Here is a 19,164-nt window from a genome sequence, read left to right as displayed (position 1 = left end):
TTTCATATATATTTTAAAGTTATTTACTTTATTCGCGTCACTCTACTAGCACCTCACCTCACCACTCCAACGCTGCTATCTGAACAGATTGTGATTTCACAAAATGTCGATAGAACACAATAAGTTACTAATAACTTCAAAATCTCTCAAGATATCGTAATGATCTACTAAATTGCTGTATCCAAATAAAAACTATGTAATTTTGATCAATCGAGGTTCAATACTGTTTGAGTTGTAACGTACGAGAAACTCGAATACTATTTTTTGTTCTAATGGATGTTTTTGATACCCGGGTTTCTTAAATCCATTTAGAATTTAAATTCAAATTCCATAAAGTTGGTACCTTCGGTCGATAGTATTAATACTATGATTTGTGTTTACGTATCAACGAAATAATCAAAATACCGGTCAAAATCTAGTCTTCGTCGCGACCTCATGACTGAGGATCGTGCGGGCATCAAATGTCGCGCAGACCCTTTTTAATGTAAAATTTTTGGCACTCTTGATTTGGTCAAAAAGCAAATATTTATCAACCACAGTCAGAAACTTTGCACTTTTTTTTGCACTTTTTACTACACTGATACGCCTCTTTGCCTGATTATTTCGCATAAAATTAGATCAAATGATATTCACTTGTATTAATATATTTATTGTAACAATAAATAAATAAATAGATACTATAATATAGTATTATGTAAAAAAAAAAGGTATATTATGAAAATAAAACATTTTGGAGCCGGAGTACAAAGTTATGAAGCATACACTCTAAATCTAAGTGATATCATATCATAAAGTAACATCTAACAGTCGTGTTAAAGTGAAATTAGTAAAAAAAAAAACTTTATAATACAAATTCCCCAAATCGACTTATCAATACACAACTCATATAATATGTACGGCTTCTTTAAAATTTACAACACGTCAATCAGGTAAACATAATACAGTTATAAAAGCCATTTTGACCTACATTTTAAAAATCAATAGAAATAACAATATCAATACATACCGAGACACCGGTGCACAAATTCAATTACCTATTATCAAACTTGATAGATGCCACACTCCTAGAGATTATAAAAGTATGCGCTTACCATTGTATAGATAAATCATTCAACAGTGACACCATAGGTGATTTTTGGGTGTATTGGAAATGTTGCTGCAATGTTTGTTTCAATGCTAGCAAACAATACTACCTTCAACAACATCACTGCAAGCCACTTCGCCGTGTCTACAGTGTTACTGTATATTGATTTATTTATAGTTGTTGCTAAGCTTAAACACAACAAAAAAGTTGCCGATTTAATGAAATATGTCACAGCTTATTACATAATATTATAATATACATTATTTTGTCGGGGTTTTGGAACTTTTTGTCTTTCCAAATAAGCATTATTATTATTTTTCCGGTGTTAAAATTAGCGAGTTGAGTCATGTTGTCGCTTTCATGATATTGTCAACTCGAGTGAAGCCACTACGTTGTAATGTATGGTAAATTTTAATACATCAGTAGGTAGGTATATCCTATATAATATATTTGACTTGTGTTTTAATTGATTGTTACATCATGGCTCAAGATCGCGATCACCCTGATACAGTCATTAATCTTAACTGATAAATAAATTATTTGTGTTAGTGAAAAATTTTAAATGTCAAAACAATGTTAACATTAAGATAAAACATAAGTCATATAAAATTATCACCCATAAAAATACAATTCCATAAATTTATAACTGGTTGGGGCAATTGTGGTGGCTTTCATCCCTATTTTTCCTTCCTACCTCAAATTCTCAATTACTGTCTCAAGTTTAGGCGACTAGCAGTTACCGTTCATCAGTCGACCGTGATTGATTAACATTCAGTTACCTTAAAACAACGGGCGCGAGTAATTCAAAGCGTATACAGACTGATTCAAAAGTTATTGATACACCGCGGCCGGGCCACTTGATTTAGTGTGACCGTCATCCTGGCGATAATTCTGAGCACCTGGCAAGCCGTGATAGCAGCTCTTGTTATTCATCAACCGTGCGCTCATACACTTATAACCTAAACCATCTTCACCCGTCGCATCGGGTGACCCAACAAATAATACCACGCGAGTGATAGTGCAACCGGACCTTGGAGCCAGCCTCAACAGCATAAAAAGTCAATGCCTAGCATCTTAACATAGCCCCACACAGCATCCACATCCATCATCATAATTATTCCATCAAAACCAATTATTACAATCCACTATAAAAAGCGCAACCAATAACAATACATCAAAATACGCCGACAAGCGCGCCCTGAAATCCGCTGGATATAAGTACTCATAAAATTCGGTGGATATACGTCGCATCAAATAGCTAAGGACCGAGAAGAATGGAGGCAACTAGGGGAACCTTTCATCCTATATAGTAGATCGACCCCGGCTGATGATGATTATGATTATGACAATACTACTTATTTTTACATTCATATATTTCCCCGATACTGAACATTTGCACAACACCCACTATTACAAATATTTGTTTAGTTATTTTGCACGTAAGCTTAAAAAGGTTAGCCATCGCTGATCTAGATTTTTCAATAGAAGACTAGACAGGTCCATGACTGATTGTCGTATATGTGCATATAGCCTTAACCGTGTCTAATATCCGTCCAATATTAAATTTACCAAGCAAAAACCATACATACATAGTTTACTGTTCAGTTAATACTATATAATTCAAGTAGAGTAGGTGCTTTATGATACATATTAAGCAGTCGAGCATTTGAGTCACACATAATCAAAAATAAAAATTTGCAACGGTGTGAATTTTGTTATTTCCAATTTTGATTCTGAACATTTCACTCGATCGTGATCAAAAGCTCCCAGTTGGGCAGAGTAATGTTATTATGGTGTGAATTAATAATGGCAGCTTTTTTGTTTCACTAATACACTCGTAAGTATAAAGTTGTTGTATGTAGTCTAACAATATAATCAATCATTTTGTATCGATTAAATAATCATAAGGTATTATCGAATTAAGGCTAGACCAAACGATATTCAACCACAGACATGCAAAAGAAATTACTTAGGAAATTTACTTACGTACGTTTTAGTTACGTACTGAATTATTTTGCATGTTCTGTTGTGCAATGGTTTAGAGACATTGACAGTAACCATCAGCGACAGGTATTCGAAAGTATAATCTTGGGAAATATCTTTGACTCTTTATTGGCTATCACCGTGTTTTATTCTTTCTTCTCGAAGGCCATTCTCAAGGGATCTTTTGTGAGAGAGTAAAATAAACGGCGATTACTCAAACACCATTGATTAGGCTAATTAGAACGCCCCTGATACAACAAAAACTCCTACCCACCTTGCCAGACCTACCATTGATGGTTATTAATCCATCAATCGTGCGCTTATGAACACCTATTATACTTAACCTAAACCATTCTTAACGGTCAAGTGCCGCGCACCGGGTGACCCAATAAGCAATATCACGCGAGAGTTATAGTGCGACCAGGAGTTAAAGCCAGACCACGGAGTCAGCCTCAAAGTAAAAGGTCAGTGTCTGGCATCCTTATCATAATCCCCCCTCTCCCCAGCATCCAAGTCATCCCGTCACAATTTACAGTCCACCAAAAAGCGCAGCCAACCATAATATACAATAACAACTAACTAAGTCTCAATTAATATAAATTATTAGATGAACAGATCAGGATCTGGTGACATTACTACAATCATTGAGTAAAATTGTATAAGTTCCTTAATGAGCTTGACGTCAGATTTATGGAAAATATAATTTCTGCGATGGATCAAGTGATACGTACGGTTAAGTATGGATCAAGTTTAGATGAAACTCCTCAAGTTTAGTGGACCAAAAAATGATGATAAACGACTTCGATGACTTCTTAATGACACATAGAAATTCTTGCGGGTTATTTACTGGAATTCATCTACCAAGGTAGGAGAGCAGATCAACAAGCTGACTGGAGAAATCCGCTTGAGCCATATAAAAGTATATTAATAAGTTCATTGAATTTGCTTACAAGCAATATTAACGAAAATATAGACAGCCTTCCCTTATCGTCACAATTAATCACAAAATCATTTTGTCCCCTTTTCTACATCACGTCAAATTTTTAACTCGGTCACCTCCCCGATGTCAAAAACAAAAACCAATTCGTTGAAAATAATCGATTTTCGTATTAGTACTTATCAGTGGTGCACCCAGAGGGGGCAAGGGGCCCTGGCACCCCCCAAACATGAAAATTATCAGAATGATTTTAAACATTGGAATTGAAAGCCAATAAACTATACCTTTGGCCTTAGACAAATAAAAACACGGCAAAATATTGTTTTGTATTTTTTCTCCAGCACCCTTTTTAGAAAAAATTCTTAGATTTTAATTTCCAACACAAATACTCGTATTTCGAAACACTAATGTCAGGTTTTTTTAGAAACTCAATCTCGAATGGAACTGTCAAAAAATTTTCGGTGTCCACCTGAATTTCGGAGTGGTGTAGGTCATGGCTGGGGAGGGCTGACAGGGCACTGGCCTGGGGGCCCGGGGTGTGGGGGGCCCGGCGTGTCGGGTTAACCAGATAAGTGAAATAAACACACATCATAGCTTCATCACAGCTTTAATAGCAAAAAAGTCGCCTGCGGCGCTATTATACTTCATGGCCATGAACATTTTCAATTATATAATTGTGCAATATATTTTTTGATTATTGTGTGTCGATACTCGACAGCTCCATTATTAAAGTAGATGTATTAAAAATCGCCAATAATTCACTGTATAAGTACCCTTAGGTTGAACTAAAACATATTTTGAAAAACGTTAATGTAGTGTTTCACACTGTCTTTAATCTTAACGGTAGGTAGGGGGCCCGCCAAATATCCTAGCCTGAGGGCCCGTTTTAGGATGTGGGGACCATGGTGTAGGTACACCGAGTGCAATAGACAAAAGGGCGATAAACGAGAAATTAGGCTGTGAAGAAGAAAAAGAACCTATGGGACTAATTTACATTCTCCTCCTTTGGGCCCCCCCATTATTATTTTTTATTTTAATCTCAGAAAGAAATATATATTGTGATATCCAGGGAGCATAATATTAATTATGTTCTGTGGTGATTTAACATTTTTCTTTACAACCTTTCCAAACACTTTTATCGTAAATCACAATATTCTATTAAACTCTGTCCCTCTAGGATCATATAGGTACTCAATATACTAGTTCAGGGATGGCGTAGGTACCTATGGCACTGGAGATGATTTTGCATAGCACGCAAATGTTTCATTTTGAAGACAAAAGAAATATTACTATTTTATATACCTATGTTTAAAAATGTTTTTTTTTATATAAAAAACGTTTTACAAATAAATACATACTTAAGTACTTAGATATAATATTAAAAAATAATGACGACATAGTCATGCGTATTTTATTCGGTTTTTCATATTATGTTAAGGAGTTTAGGTACCAATCGATGCGCAAACGGAAACGACGAAGTTCATGCATAAATAATGACAGATCGCATTGTATAAAATTTTTTTGGCAAATCATTTTAAAGAATAATCATTACTTTTAATGTACCTAACTATACGATTGCATAGGTCGGTCCTTAGGACCGGAGAGCTAAAAATAAAAATATACAATCAACAAACCTTATGAAATTAATATTACATTTATCGGCAGTCATTCAAATAGGTACAATAACGGCTTGTTATTTTACCTGGAAATGGAAAACCGCTGTGATGGAGAATATAATATGAAAGAAGAGTGGTTTAAATGCTTGCAAGATCTCTTAATAACAAGGACAAAAATATTCAAAGAATAAAAGATATGCCCTCAGCTAGAAACAAGGTAAAAGATAGAATATCAATAACTCGATTGTACTTTTTAAACCTTTTTAATAGAATTCTTAACTATTTTTTTAGAAAACTTTCAAACAAATTTTCGCCATAAAAAACTGCTACTGCTGCTCGCCATAAAAAAACGATGGACAGTTGAAAAATATTATTTTGGAAATTTTGGCATGCGTACGTAAGATTCGCCATCCCTGTACTAGTTGATGGAATTGACAGGTTAACCCGCATTAACTTCAAATTTGAAATTATCGAAAACTAAAACGTTACAATACGAATACCAAAGACGTAATTATTGACTTACGACATTTTTTCGGCGATTGATTTACTAGGCACCTGAAATAATTTACAATAGATTAGATACGTGACGTAGGTACGAGTATGTTAAATATATGAGTCTAGCAGTCATACCTATCGGAGAATCAATGAAATAAGTGGGACTGCGTGTATATAACTACCTCAATACAAAACAAATATACAGGTTAGAATTGGTAGGATGAATGAAATAAGTGGGACTGCTTGTATACAACTACATGAATACAATAGAAATATACAGGTTAGAATTGGTTAAAAATTATATATTAATTTTCCTGTGTTTTTCGCATTGTCCCATATCTATGTAGCAATGAAACCACTCAGCATTATATGGGGGACACATTTTAATTATGTCATTATATCTATAGGCGGTCGTAATTCATTTTGGAATGGCTGTAAACGCCGTGATCTCGAGAGTCTAGCGATCTCGAGCGCTTGTCGCGCGATAGTCGTCACGGCGTGAGTGCATATGGACGGCTCAATGAGGTCACATGTACCTAGGGAACGTGCAATATGTTACGGGCGAGTCAAAGTGTGCAATGTGGATAAGGCTTTAGTCAACAATGGCGTTACATTGGCGCCGATTGTCTTCAATGGGTAAATGTTTGACATTCTTAAACAAATTGGATATGATTAAGAAGTTCTCCATATTATCAAAACTGTAAAACTACAATACCTTGACCACATTGACAGGATAACAGTTTAGAATTCCCTATCTACATTTGGTAGAGAAGAACATCGTATTCGAAAATCTCGAGAGGTTTATACGAGTTAAGTTTTAACTATCAATTCAATCGAGCAATCGGTTCCAAACTAATTAATTGTTTCTCGTGATTTTAGGGCTCGGTCTCGCTTCCATTTCTAACTCTACCTTTTACGTCCTTGTAGTTTTTTTATGAAAATTATTAATTTAATTATTCTATATAATATTACTATTTCCACATTTTATTTAATTCATTAGACTTGTCGAATACGGTTCTGTTTGTCTTCAACTAGATAGTGTCAAATAAATAAAATACTAATTTACATGACATGACTTCAAAGAAGTGATCGCTTTTGAATTTAGAACGCTTCATTTAGTTGTCAACATCAGTATAGTGTTATGATTATTTATTGCAAAGCAGTTAACGATTCTTGTAATTCAAGATGAAGTAAAATATTAATAGTGTGGGTGTATAGTCGGAAGTTTACTAATTATTCCAAGAAAAGCTAATCAAAATAGGAGTACGCCAGTTCAGTTTTACCAACAGTCGTTGACTAAAAGAAGCCAGACAGGGAGAGAAAATAGCTACTTACTTACTTCACCCTGTCACGCCACAGCATTGGAGCATAGGGAAAGCTCAAAGTTGCATCACTTCTCTCGATCCATCGCAAACTTTCACGTAGATTGATTGTATAATATCGCTACAGGTTGAGGGAGAGTTGGCCATGGCTATTAAATCCTTAAAATTGTAACACAAGGGAACTGAGCAATTTGATTTACCCCATCTCCATCCGCCATGTATATACAACCGCGATTTGTGCACGGCCGCCTTCCATGACGCTATAAACGTGTCAGAAAAAATAGGTTTTCTCAAAATTGTCTATATACCTACCCGCATTAAATATCTAGGCAAGTATTAAAAACTTTATTAGTAGGTAGGTACTATATTTCCAGATATTAATATTAATAAATTCTATATTTGAACATACTTCGAAAAAATTTTCAAAATAGTTGTTGCCGGCATAGGATGAAATTAAAATAATAAATTATCAATTCAAATTTAAAAATAAATACTTAGTAAGTTATTAATTTTATTCGAATTTCAAAATCTACCAGATTTATGTTAGCGCCATTGTTAATATTGATTATATGATAGTTATTCGTACATTTTATTGTTTAGATTCTATACCACTTATTTTTTAGGTTGTGATTTAAAATTGCTTTTTAATAATAAATTAAGGGTAGATACTAGTAACAAGGCAGTTGTTCCATAAACGTTTATTTAGAGAAATAAATAATTACAAGATAAAAGAACTTTTTATATACCACGTTTTTAAATTTTCTGTTAAATCATATAAACTTGACAATTCTATGTATTAATACGAGTAATTTAGGACAAATTTAATAAGGCAATTGTCAGCCAATATTTTTTTAAATTTTTTACTGATATTAAAAGAGTGATTATTTAAACTTAAATGATTTCCAAAAGCTGAAGATTTATTACAATTTTTGGCACAGGCTAAATGTTCTTTGATCCTAGTATTAAAAGAACGTCCCGTTTGTCCAACATATTTGGCATCACACGAGTCACAACTTAATAGATAAATTCCACTTTGGTAAAGTTTATCTAATCTATCTTTAGTATTCACCAGTATTGAATTTAAATTTTGTGTGTTGTAAAATGTTACATTGAAAAGTTTTTATCTATTTTTCTTGAAATATTTTCAGACACTCTTCCTAGGAAACATAATTTAACCCAGCGTTTTTTAACACTGGCTTCATCTATCAGTAAGCCAGAAGTCACATTTAATAAAGCTATTTTTTTAGATTTGTTGGCTATATGATTGTCAATAAACACATTGCCAACTGTTCGCAAGTAATGTATGTATTTATCAATATTGAATGCGCATTTCGTTTACGTCACAAACTTTAGTGCATATTATTTTGATACAGACGTAACTACTTATTGAAAATAACATATTCTTTAACACGTATTTAATTATATCCCATGTATCTGTAGTCTGTACACTCGAGATTTTAAACCTTATTAAATCCTCACTCATAAGGCAACACCATTATTTTTGTGTAACCTGTACTAGTGTCTATTCTGTGAGGACGAAATGTCATTTGTTTAACGCGTGCTTGCTACCTGTGGTCCTGTGTGGCTGTGAGACATGGCATCTTACTAAGCTTTAAGAGTCTCGGCTTTTGAGCTTTGAGAATCGATGTCTCCGCCGAATCGTATGGGTACATTGGTACGACCGCGTTACAAACATATGAGTTCGTGAGCAGACACAGCAGCCTTCGGTGATTGAGATTGTCATAAAAAGACGCTTTACGTGGCTGGGACACGTATTTCAGATGCCGCCAAAGAGTGCGACACTTCGTACCTTTGTGGCACAGCATCAAGAGTTCCGTTGCCGTGGCCGGCCCTACCTCACCCTGCAGCGATGCTACAAAAGCGACCTACGTGCTGCAGGTCTGACAAGGCGGGAGGCGCAAGAGTTGGCGATGGACCGAGGGAAGTGGCACGAACTTGTGCTTGCCCTATGCCCCAATATTGGGTCATGACAAGGTGGAAGAAGAAGAGTACTAGTGGCAACAGTATTCGTTTCAATCTGATTAGTACGATATCAGCTCTACTGAACTGTTCTGTTACCAATGCATCTATTCTATAGACACGGCTGCTATCGGCGGCTATTGAGGGTAGTTTATCATATGTATATTATATTATCATATATATATGCATCATATATATATATATATATTATATTATCATATATTATCATACAATAAGTTAACCGTCTGAACTGTCAAAAAGTGGTATGTGTTTACTTTTAGAGCGAGATAGACAGCTTTGACAGTTTAGACGGCGAACTTATTGTAACAATTATAATACCTCAATATATAAATATGGTAAACTACCATAGCCGCCGATAGCATCCTTGCGTATATAATATTTATGCGCAAGAATAGTATGGTAGAACTGCTGTGAGGAAAGTGCAAATCCGCTTGATAATGACTGAACTCCGATTGGCATGGTAAAATAATAAGAATACTTTGCTTGCCATATGCACTAACATTCATTGCATACAGAATATACTTGTTTTATAAAAAAACAATGTTAAGTTATTAGAAATACGGCCAAGTAAAACACATTTCAATTATAATTAGTAGATAACTTTGCTATTGGTGAAACAAGTTTATGGACATATCGAATTTTAATAAAATATAATTATCAAACTGATTTTGCATCTATTACTCTCTATTGTTATAATCGATAGGATCAACTTCGTAAAACTCATTTAAGCATAATTTTAAAGCAATAAAATATTATTTTTTTTTTTAAATAATTTTTATATTCCTAGAAATAATCTACTATAATTATATACACTCTTCTTTATAATATACTCGTTATACGATTTTTATCGACACCAGATTATTTTTTAATATAAAATAAATATCTAATACCATAAACAACATACGTATTTAGCTACTGTGTACAGTCATAAATATTGATACCTAATTTCAATACAAAAAATGCACTTAGTCTTATTAAAAGCTTACCTTGGTTGTTTTTTTTTTCAAATTAACGAAACTAATATCAGGTAAGTATGCAAATTAACTATTATTATTCACGTATCTAAACAATTCAGTGGTGCGGCACCATTTTTCGACCAGAAGCCACTTTTTTTAACCATGTTCGATCTTATGAAGAGCATTGTGGACTTCAGTTCAGAGTGACTGTTGTACGTTTTGACAGATTTTTGTTTTTACGACAAAGTTATGATAGTCACTTGTTCAATTTATTATGTCCATACTCTGGGTCCAAACACGCATTGAAAAATAACATGTGAATTCGCCAGACCCGGAATTCCAGCCCGTAGCGAAATGAGAAGTTAAATTGTATAACTCAATATTATTAAAACAATTAGAATATATTTTCTACATTGGATTGTTAGACATTTTTTTCCAGAATCATCAGATTAATACCAATTTTATCTACCATGACTGAATTATTTACTACTGATTCTCAATATTGTTTAGCATTGTCTGTCAAGATGACTCAACAGTTATTTTTTTCATTTTTCTATGTTATAGACATACAGACAATACAATTCGACTTAAAAATTAGTCTGACAGAAAAAAAAATTTTTTTCGTCGGATAGTTTGATAAGGTAGGACGCGGACGACTTACATAACTCGTTTAATAACGTATTACCAGTTACGGGAGGAGACGTTCGAAAAGCGGAAGACGGTTGGAACGCTTCGGGAGGCAATAGCGAGTTACCCCGTGCAGAACACCCCTTACGTCATACCATGCGTTATGCGTGATCGCAGTGTTTAGATTAGTCGCGTTTTGATTGTCACATGTAGTTTGCGAAATTTTTAGAGATTATCGGTAGCCCGTAGCACACGCTGTCTTACCTGCTAGTGTAGAATAGCCCACAGGAGTATACAGAATTTACCGATTATCCTGATTTATTATATAGGTAATTGTTAGGGATACTTGTGTCTAAAGTTGGGTATTTCCCGAGAAAATCTCAATCTCAAGATTCGGGATTTCCCGAAATGATGAAATTATGAATTCTCGAGATTCGGGATTTCCGAAAAAGAATTCTCGAGAATTTCCGAGAAATCGGGAAATTTAAAAAAACCTGTAAAAATCCTAAAATCAGTGTAAAAAGAGAGAATTTCTATAAAAATATGATTTTTTTTATTTATGTAAGAAGGCAAACAAAACACATTACTTATTAAAATAGAATTTCAAAAAACACAGACTGTCAATCTCTGCGTCTGACAATCGCGTACGCTTTTGAGACACAAAATTCACTGATGTAGAAAAAATTGCGCTGATTTTGAGTCAACGTTGGCTTAATTGTGTTAAATGTCCTATCAGTCCTTGAAAATTTTGTGTTTTCTATCCACTTTTTTCATATAGAAAATCGTTTTTTCAATTATTTTTGATAATAAAGAAATCCTGAATCCCGAGAAAAATTCTCGAGATCCGGGATTTGCCGAAATGTTAAAAATTTCAATTCTCCAGATTCGGGATGGAAAATCTCGAAAATTTCTCGAGAATTCCCGTCGGGAAAATCCCGACTCTACTCATGTCTATCTTCCCGACAAAGACATCTTCAGCCAATCCTCTCATCTTTTGTAAAATATTGTGTCCGTAATTCAACATTAAATATAATAGAACATTTCACATTTTGTAGTTGGAATAATGAATGCACTCGCTTATAAAAAAAACCCATCAGTTATTATCAAAATATATTATAAAAATTATTTCAAACCAAAAAAAACCTATTCATTTCCCAAACCCATCATTAGTGAGTGAGCACTTGAAACGTTCGTTAAAAAATATACGTAATTGGTAAAATAACGAAGCATCAATTATTGGAAAAAATACAGACATTAAAAAAAGTCAGGAATCATCATTATCTTTATGATGTAAGTACTTATGCGCGACTATACCTGGTCGTCGATAGAAAGCCGTTTTCATTATTGTACAGTCCAACTGCTGTAAGAAGGCAGTCGGTTTTTGTTGATAATTATGTCTGTAATCTGGAGTGAAAGTAGTCCACTGATTATTATAGTAAATTTTGATTGTGAAGTTTTTTTTACCTAAATGGAGTTATTATATTACACAAAACTCCCTTCTACAATATACCTTAATGCTGTATAAATGTTATATCTCTAAATAGAGGGTATTTAAGAAAATATTGTCAAAAATACATACACAAAAATACGAGACGTCCATTTGACGGTTTTTGATCTTCGTTTGATTCAAATCATTAAAATTAGAGTTTCTTAAACCATGCACACATAAAGGGGGGAGGGTTTTGAGCCCTAACCCCCCACACAAAAAACGGAAAAAAAATACAAATTATTCAATGGTAAATGGCATAATAGTTGTTCTTCTTCTTTGTCAGGACCTCATGACTAAGAATCGAATGATTTGACTGTCAAACAACCTTCTCAACGGGTTGGCCTCACTCCTATCGGCATTCTACAACATCCAAGGCCTACTTTGTTTTACCACCACCACCCGTCATGTATGTACAGCTGTGGATATTTACGGCCGCCTTCCATGACGCTATAAAAGTGACTTAAAGAAGTGATTTTAAGTGCTCATTCCGTCCCATAACGGAGCCGCACGGAACTGATGCTACAACCATGCACCGTAGTGCTTAAAGAAGAAAGTTTAGAAAGGGGAAAAAAATCTTTTTGGACTGGCTCTGCTGTCCGCTGACGTTAAGCACCCTATGTATCCGCATACTGAGTGTCACGAGTTGAAATGTATGAGTCTACAGAGGAGTCGGGACTGTTATCATAAATTGATACAACATCTGGAGCATAAAATATTTGCTTTAAGATTCCGACGTAGCATATCTAAAAGACAATACAGTGCGGATGACGCAAATGGACGCAAACGATTATCATAATCATGACTGTGAAGCTATGCGCATTCGATAGCTTGTGGATGCGACAGCTTGCAATAATACGTAAGTAAAAACCCGTAGTTATAGGTACCTGCATGCTTTCAAAATGTGCCGGGTATGAAGAATATATCTGAAAAAGTGTGACATCCTGTGGTTGAAGCGATGCGAATCTATAAGTATAAGCGGCGTAAATATGGAAGTAAGTGGCACCTGCTAGATTTTGTTAATACCGTCCTCTCCCCAAAAAATATTATGTATATTTTTTTCAAAATTGACCCCCCCCCCTAAACCAATATTAGTAAAAGTAACGAATATTATTATATAGATACACTACAGGTATACTTAACCGTAATTTACTATTACTGTTTTCTTTCTTTTTGTTAGCAGGGGGTCCCAACAATCGAAACCTGATGTGTCCGCACTTCCAGAAGATGCGATTGAGGAAAAACAGAGGTAAATAATTATATATATTAAGATTAAGGATTTTAGTTTTGTACTATTCCATTTGAGTCGTTTTTTTGCGATCTAGGTTTCGCCTTTCGGCATCTTCAGGAACTGTAGGCGCCGAAAGGCACAAAATTCTTAAATTCTTTTTAATTCTTAAATTTTTTAATTCAAATTCCATCGAGTACTTTGGGGTGATATTACTAATATTAAAATTATATTTATATTATTTAAAAGTCATTGTTTTTATGTGTTACTGACGGGGCTTGGAAATAAATCTTAATATTCTTAATGATTTGTAAAAAGGAGAATTTTGACGAGTTAACATGATCTTACTCCCTACTTCATTTATCGTCTGTCAATTTATGGCTACGGCCATATGTTGTAGCTTAGCCACTTAGAAATGCCAATAGAAATGGCGTACTTCAAAAAAAATACTACCTTATTTTTAGGTCAATAATTATTATAAAATAAACATTATTCATAGAATGTTTATCACATTTGAATGGTCAAAGAGATAACTTATAATCAGTATCTTTAAAATTATCTTTAAATGTGTAAATCTTGCCCATTTTTTAAATAATAAAATGCCTAATTCTGGTCAAATTTGGGATCACAGAGATTATCAATATATTTTTTTATTGTAAATATTTCACTATAATAATGTCGACATAAATTTTACTAATGGTTTTATAAATGCTTTAAAAAATTTATAAATAAAAAATCTTAACACGACTTCACATGGACGTACTGAAATATGACTATATTCTGAAACGTTAGAGCGAGAGGTTTAAAAGAATACTATTTTATGTAATAAAAATACTTTATGCAGTCATCAAATGTTTAAAATAAATATAAAGGATAATAAGGTTTCAAAATTAAGAAAATAGATTATCTACAACGTTTAAGGAATGTCCAGGATCATGCTTTGAAAATAGCATAAAAGCTCAATTTTGATGTACGCTGAGCATGTGGGCCGTTAAGTACAAATTGTTTTTTTCATTGGCATACTTCGGCATCAGAAAAAATACTTTTACATATACATTTATTTTAAACATTATATTATACATTACATAAACAATACATTTAAAGACTCTTCCTTTGTATTCTGTGCGAAGATAGTCCATAATTTTGGAGCGTTATTTTTACCAAAAATTAGTATTTTGACGTACCTAATTATCTTTAAATTAGAAATGTTATACGGGTGCAGGACATTCATAGAAGAGATTAAAATCCTTTGGTGTTACAGTATGGCAACATATTTGAACACTGTATTATTCAACGGACGGTTACGATACGTTTTATTAGTGCACCCGTACTGCTATGAAATAAACATCTCGTTAAGTCCCAGTTCAATGCAGTATCAATCATAGGTGTCTACTGACAAATGGTTATTGCCAGAATGTGAAAGACTAACCACTTAACGATTCTTGTTCACCCTTTCACTACTCACTGGCTGTAAAACAATTAACTTCACGTCGTCTTCGTCTATTTTGATTTCAAGGTATATATAAGGTATATACCTATATACAATATAAGACATTTTAGATCAATTTAAGTCAAATCCACAACCAGACGCATACAGAAATATGATAATAGGACAATTTCTAAAAGGTTATTATGCCGCTGATGCCCGCATGAGCTTTTATATATTTTTTTAATTAACCCTATAATGTTATTTTTAATCATATTTACAATCGAACATACTTATGTAGGTACTATTGAAAACAAATATTAGTTAGGTCAGTTAGGACAATTAATAGCACTCATCTGCGCAGTGTTAAGCCTGGATTTGGTTTCACTCGGTCTAACTTTTCTTATTATTTTACAACGTTTTAATTACGTCGTATTCTTATTTGTCCGATGGTTGTTTATCCAAATAATACAAATCTTGCAATCGATTTTAACTAACTTCCCGACTAGCTAGACATTTGAAACTTCTATAATATATCAGAACACGATGCCAATGCATTTTTTTAATACTTTTGGCCATTTTTAAGTAGAATTAAATTCATTTTCAGTAAATTCTGTTTAAAGTTATTTCGACACCATTATTGGTTGCTAGGGGTCTGGGGTCCTAGCAAATAAATTATTAATATATACGTGCGTTACTATGGAAATCAATATGAAATGTCAAAATGACATTTCAGTATTATTTATATCAAGTACATTTTTTTTTTGATCGTTTAAGCTGGTCAAGTCAAGTTTGTATGATTCAACAGAAAATTTAAAAACGTTAAATATAAAAAGTTATTTTTATCTTGTAATTATTTATTATGAAAACAGTTTATTCCATGTAGACAATTATATTAAATACCTATTTTTGTCGGCGCAGATGCTTTTCGATCGAATAATTGTAAAATTATAATTTGAAATTTTCATACAATTCGATGCATCAGTATCACACACTAAGATTATATTAGGTTGGGTAGGTTAGGTTATGTTAGGTTAGGTCCAAAAAGAAAGTTTTACGGCACATTTACTCTTAAAACTATCTTTAAGTAGGTAATACAACTATAATTGGTACTAGTCGGTTTATAGGAAGCCAGGCGGGAACCGCACCAATTTTCATGGCCGATTTTGCCAAAATTCACGAATTATTCCTAACCTGATGAAAACCTAACCTAACCTAACAAATAATAATACAGTATATCGGGTGCTTTCAAAGTTTGTTTGAGATAGGAAAGTTCACAGCCAGCCACAACCTCTTTTATCCCGCTTAAAACTTCTCCACTTTTCCATGGTGTATTCCTCGTAGCCATATACTTAGCACTTTGATTCTAGGGGTGAACACCTAGCCTGCAGCTTAAACACCGGTAGTTAACTCATCGATGAGTCGCATTCACAAGTGGTTATCATGTACACGTGACCAAACAGTACGTACCCACAATAATTATGACCGTTAGTGTCCGCTTGTGTCATCCGCGCCGCGCTGTCTTGACTTTTAGACGTATCGCTTATTAAAAGTAAAAGAAAATATATTTTTTTAATATAGTCGCGTATTCCACTAAATTATTTGTGAATAACCTGAGATATAAGAATATTGGGATTGTAAAGATCATAATATAACATATTTCTTAACGAAAGAACGCTACGTACAAATAATAATGTATAGCAGGTAATAAATATACATAAAAAACTGAGACTAAAAATAGTAGGGGCGGCAATTTAAATCTGCTTAAGGGTGACATTTTGTTCGGGTGCATCATTGTCTACTGCTTTATACGTAGGTATTTGTGTATAAATAATTTCTGACATTGATATACTGATTCCACTTGCGTGAGGTGAGTTCTATATGAACATCGTTTTATATAATATCTATAATATATTTTTAAATAAGATCTACTTTTTTTTAGAATTATTAATAACCATGTCCTTGTTTTTTCGTACAAAGTTGTTGTTAGTAATTTTGAACAATCTCAAACACCCAGGCTTTGAGAAAAACACATAAATATTGTGTCCTCCCAGGGAACTGAGCCCAGAACTAATAGTATCTACTTAACTCACTCTGTGTATTTCCATGTTATTTTTTTTACAAATTTATCGAATTCAATCAACCTATGAAAATATTTGTAAATATGTAGTTATATTTTTCAATTCAATACTGAGTTTATACAAATTATTAGGTTATTGTTACCTAGTAAAAATGCATAATTTTGAAAAACTTCATAAACATACCTATTAGAAAATAATTACAAGATAAAAAGAACTTTTTAAATACAACATTTTTAAATTTTCTGTTGAATCATATAAACTTGACTTGCTAGCAAGTCTAACAAGTTAAACGATCAAAAAAAATTGTACTTGATAGAAATAATACTGAAATGTCATTTTGATTTCCATGGCAACGCACGTATATATTAATAATTTAGTTGCTAGGACCACCCACTTAGCAACCAATAATAGTGGATTGGATTACGGATTTCTTCCGAAATAACTTTTCATACAAAACAGAATTAACTGAAAATGAATTCAATTCTACTTAATTATATTTTAAAAAAATGCATTGGCATCGTGTTCTGATAGGTATATTCTAAAAGTTTAAAATGTCTAGCTAGTCGGGAAGTTAGTTAAAATCGATTGCGAGATTTGTACTGGATAAACAACCACCGGACAAATAAGAATACGACCTAATAAAAACGTTGTAAAATAATAAGATAAGTTAGACCGAGTGGATTCAAATCCAGGCTTAACACTGCGCAGATGAGTGCTTTTGTCCTAACTGACCTAACTAATATTAGTTTTCAATAGTAACTATGTATTTTCAATTGTAAATATGATTAAAAATAACATTATAAGGTTATAATAACTTAAAAGCAACAATATGATTTTATTTATCTATTTTCAAATCCTTGATTAAATTTAAATAATAATGACAAAAATATTGTGTGTTACATAAATATATACCCACGTAAAAATACATTCAATAATTGGGCCAATTGAGGCACTATTTTTTATTATTTGCTGTAAGACATTCATATATTTACCTTGATTAAGACGTGTGTGAAGTCTTGAAACGATAACTCATGGACACTGAGATCGCACAGCATTGGCCATTTGATGACATTCTACCTTCCAACCGGATTGACAACCTTCCGTTGGTCAAGCCTAAGCAAATACACAAGTCACTTAACCACAGCACTGTGTAAAATTACGAAAAAAAAACAACTGCACAATTTAACCACAAATTAGAATCATCTTTAAGTAAGCGACCAAATAAATTGTTTCACACGTTAGTGCCTTTATAAAGAAGATTTTATTGATTTAACAAGCTGACAGATATTATAAACAATGCTTCTGTTTTTATTTCGCTCGTATTTACAGGTCTCCCGCCAAAATACAACAGTATTTTTGATAGTATAGTAGGTTATCACTAAGACATAGGTTATGTTCACAATCAAAACAATCAAGCAAAATGTCAAATAATATTGTATCACTATCACTGGATTGATACTATTTACTAAATAAAACTGTAAGTTTTTGTATCATAAATGTATTGACAATTCGATATGTGTATTTTTCTGTTCATAAACACGTCATATAGTCTATTTTTTGTCGATATGTATTATTAAATTGAATCAGCTGATTCACGGAATACACTGGCCGTAAAAATTACAACCGACAACCTCACGCAGCCGCGCCACGTTTGGTACTGAAAAACGAACATTGCCGGGTTGGAATCTAACTGGAATATTATCAAACGAGTTCAGGTCGCTTTCTTATTGGACTATTCGTGGAGCGAACGAAGCTTTTTGGTTCCGTGTGGTATAGTAAAGCTCGCATTGGGTGGAATCTAGTGGTGGGGAGGGTTAGATTAGGAACTCAGGTACGCAAAAGCAGAAGGGTCGATAAAAAACAATACCTTCGTATCTCTACAGCAGTTCTACGGACATTATCAGCGGTGGTGAGCAGATAAA

At 33.4% G+C, this 19,164-nt stretch overlaps 1 long non-coding RNA gene across 1 annotated transcript in view; it reads right to left on the bottom strand.

Moving 5' to 3' along the window:
- The window catches only part of LOC147074004 (uncharacterized), a 745,768-nt gene extending 726,867 nt beyond the window's left edge, over positions 1-18,901 (bottom strand). Inside the window, exon 1 of the long non-coding RNA XR_015070354.1 lies at positions 18,235-18,901. This is a non-coding gene — a long non-coding RNA (uncharacterized LOC147074004). The remainder of the gene's footprint in view (positions 1-18,234) is intronic.
- Between the last annotated feature and the right edge of the window lie 263 nt (positions 18,902-19,164).

This window comes from Rhyacophila brunnea, unplaced genomic scaffold (assembly GCF_057557595.1).
Source record: "Rhyacophila brunnea isolate RB1 unplaced genomic scaffold, BYU_Rbru_1.0 scaffold_17, whole genome shotgun sequence".
NCBI classification, from domain to species: Eukaryota; Metazoa; Arthropoda; class Insecta; order Trichoptera; family Rhyacophilidae; genus Rhyacophila; species Rhyacophila brunnea.
Note: the sequence above shows the minus strand (reverse complement) of the source record. Positions and strands in the feature narration are given on the sequence as shown.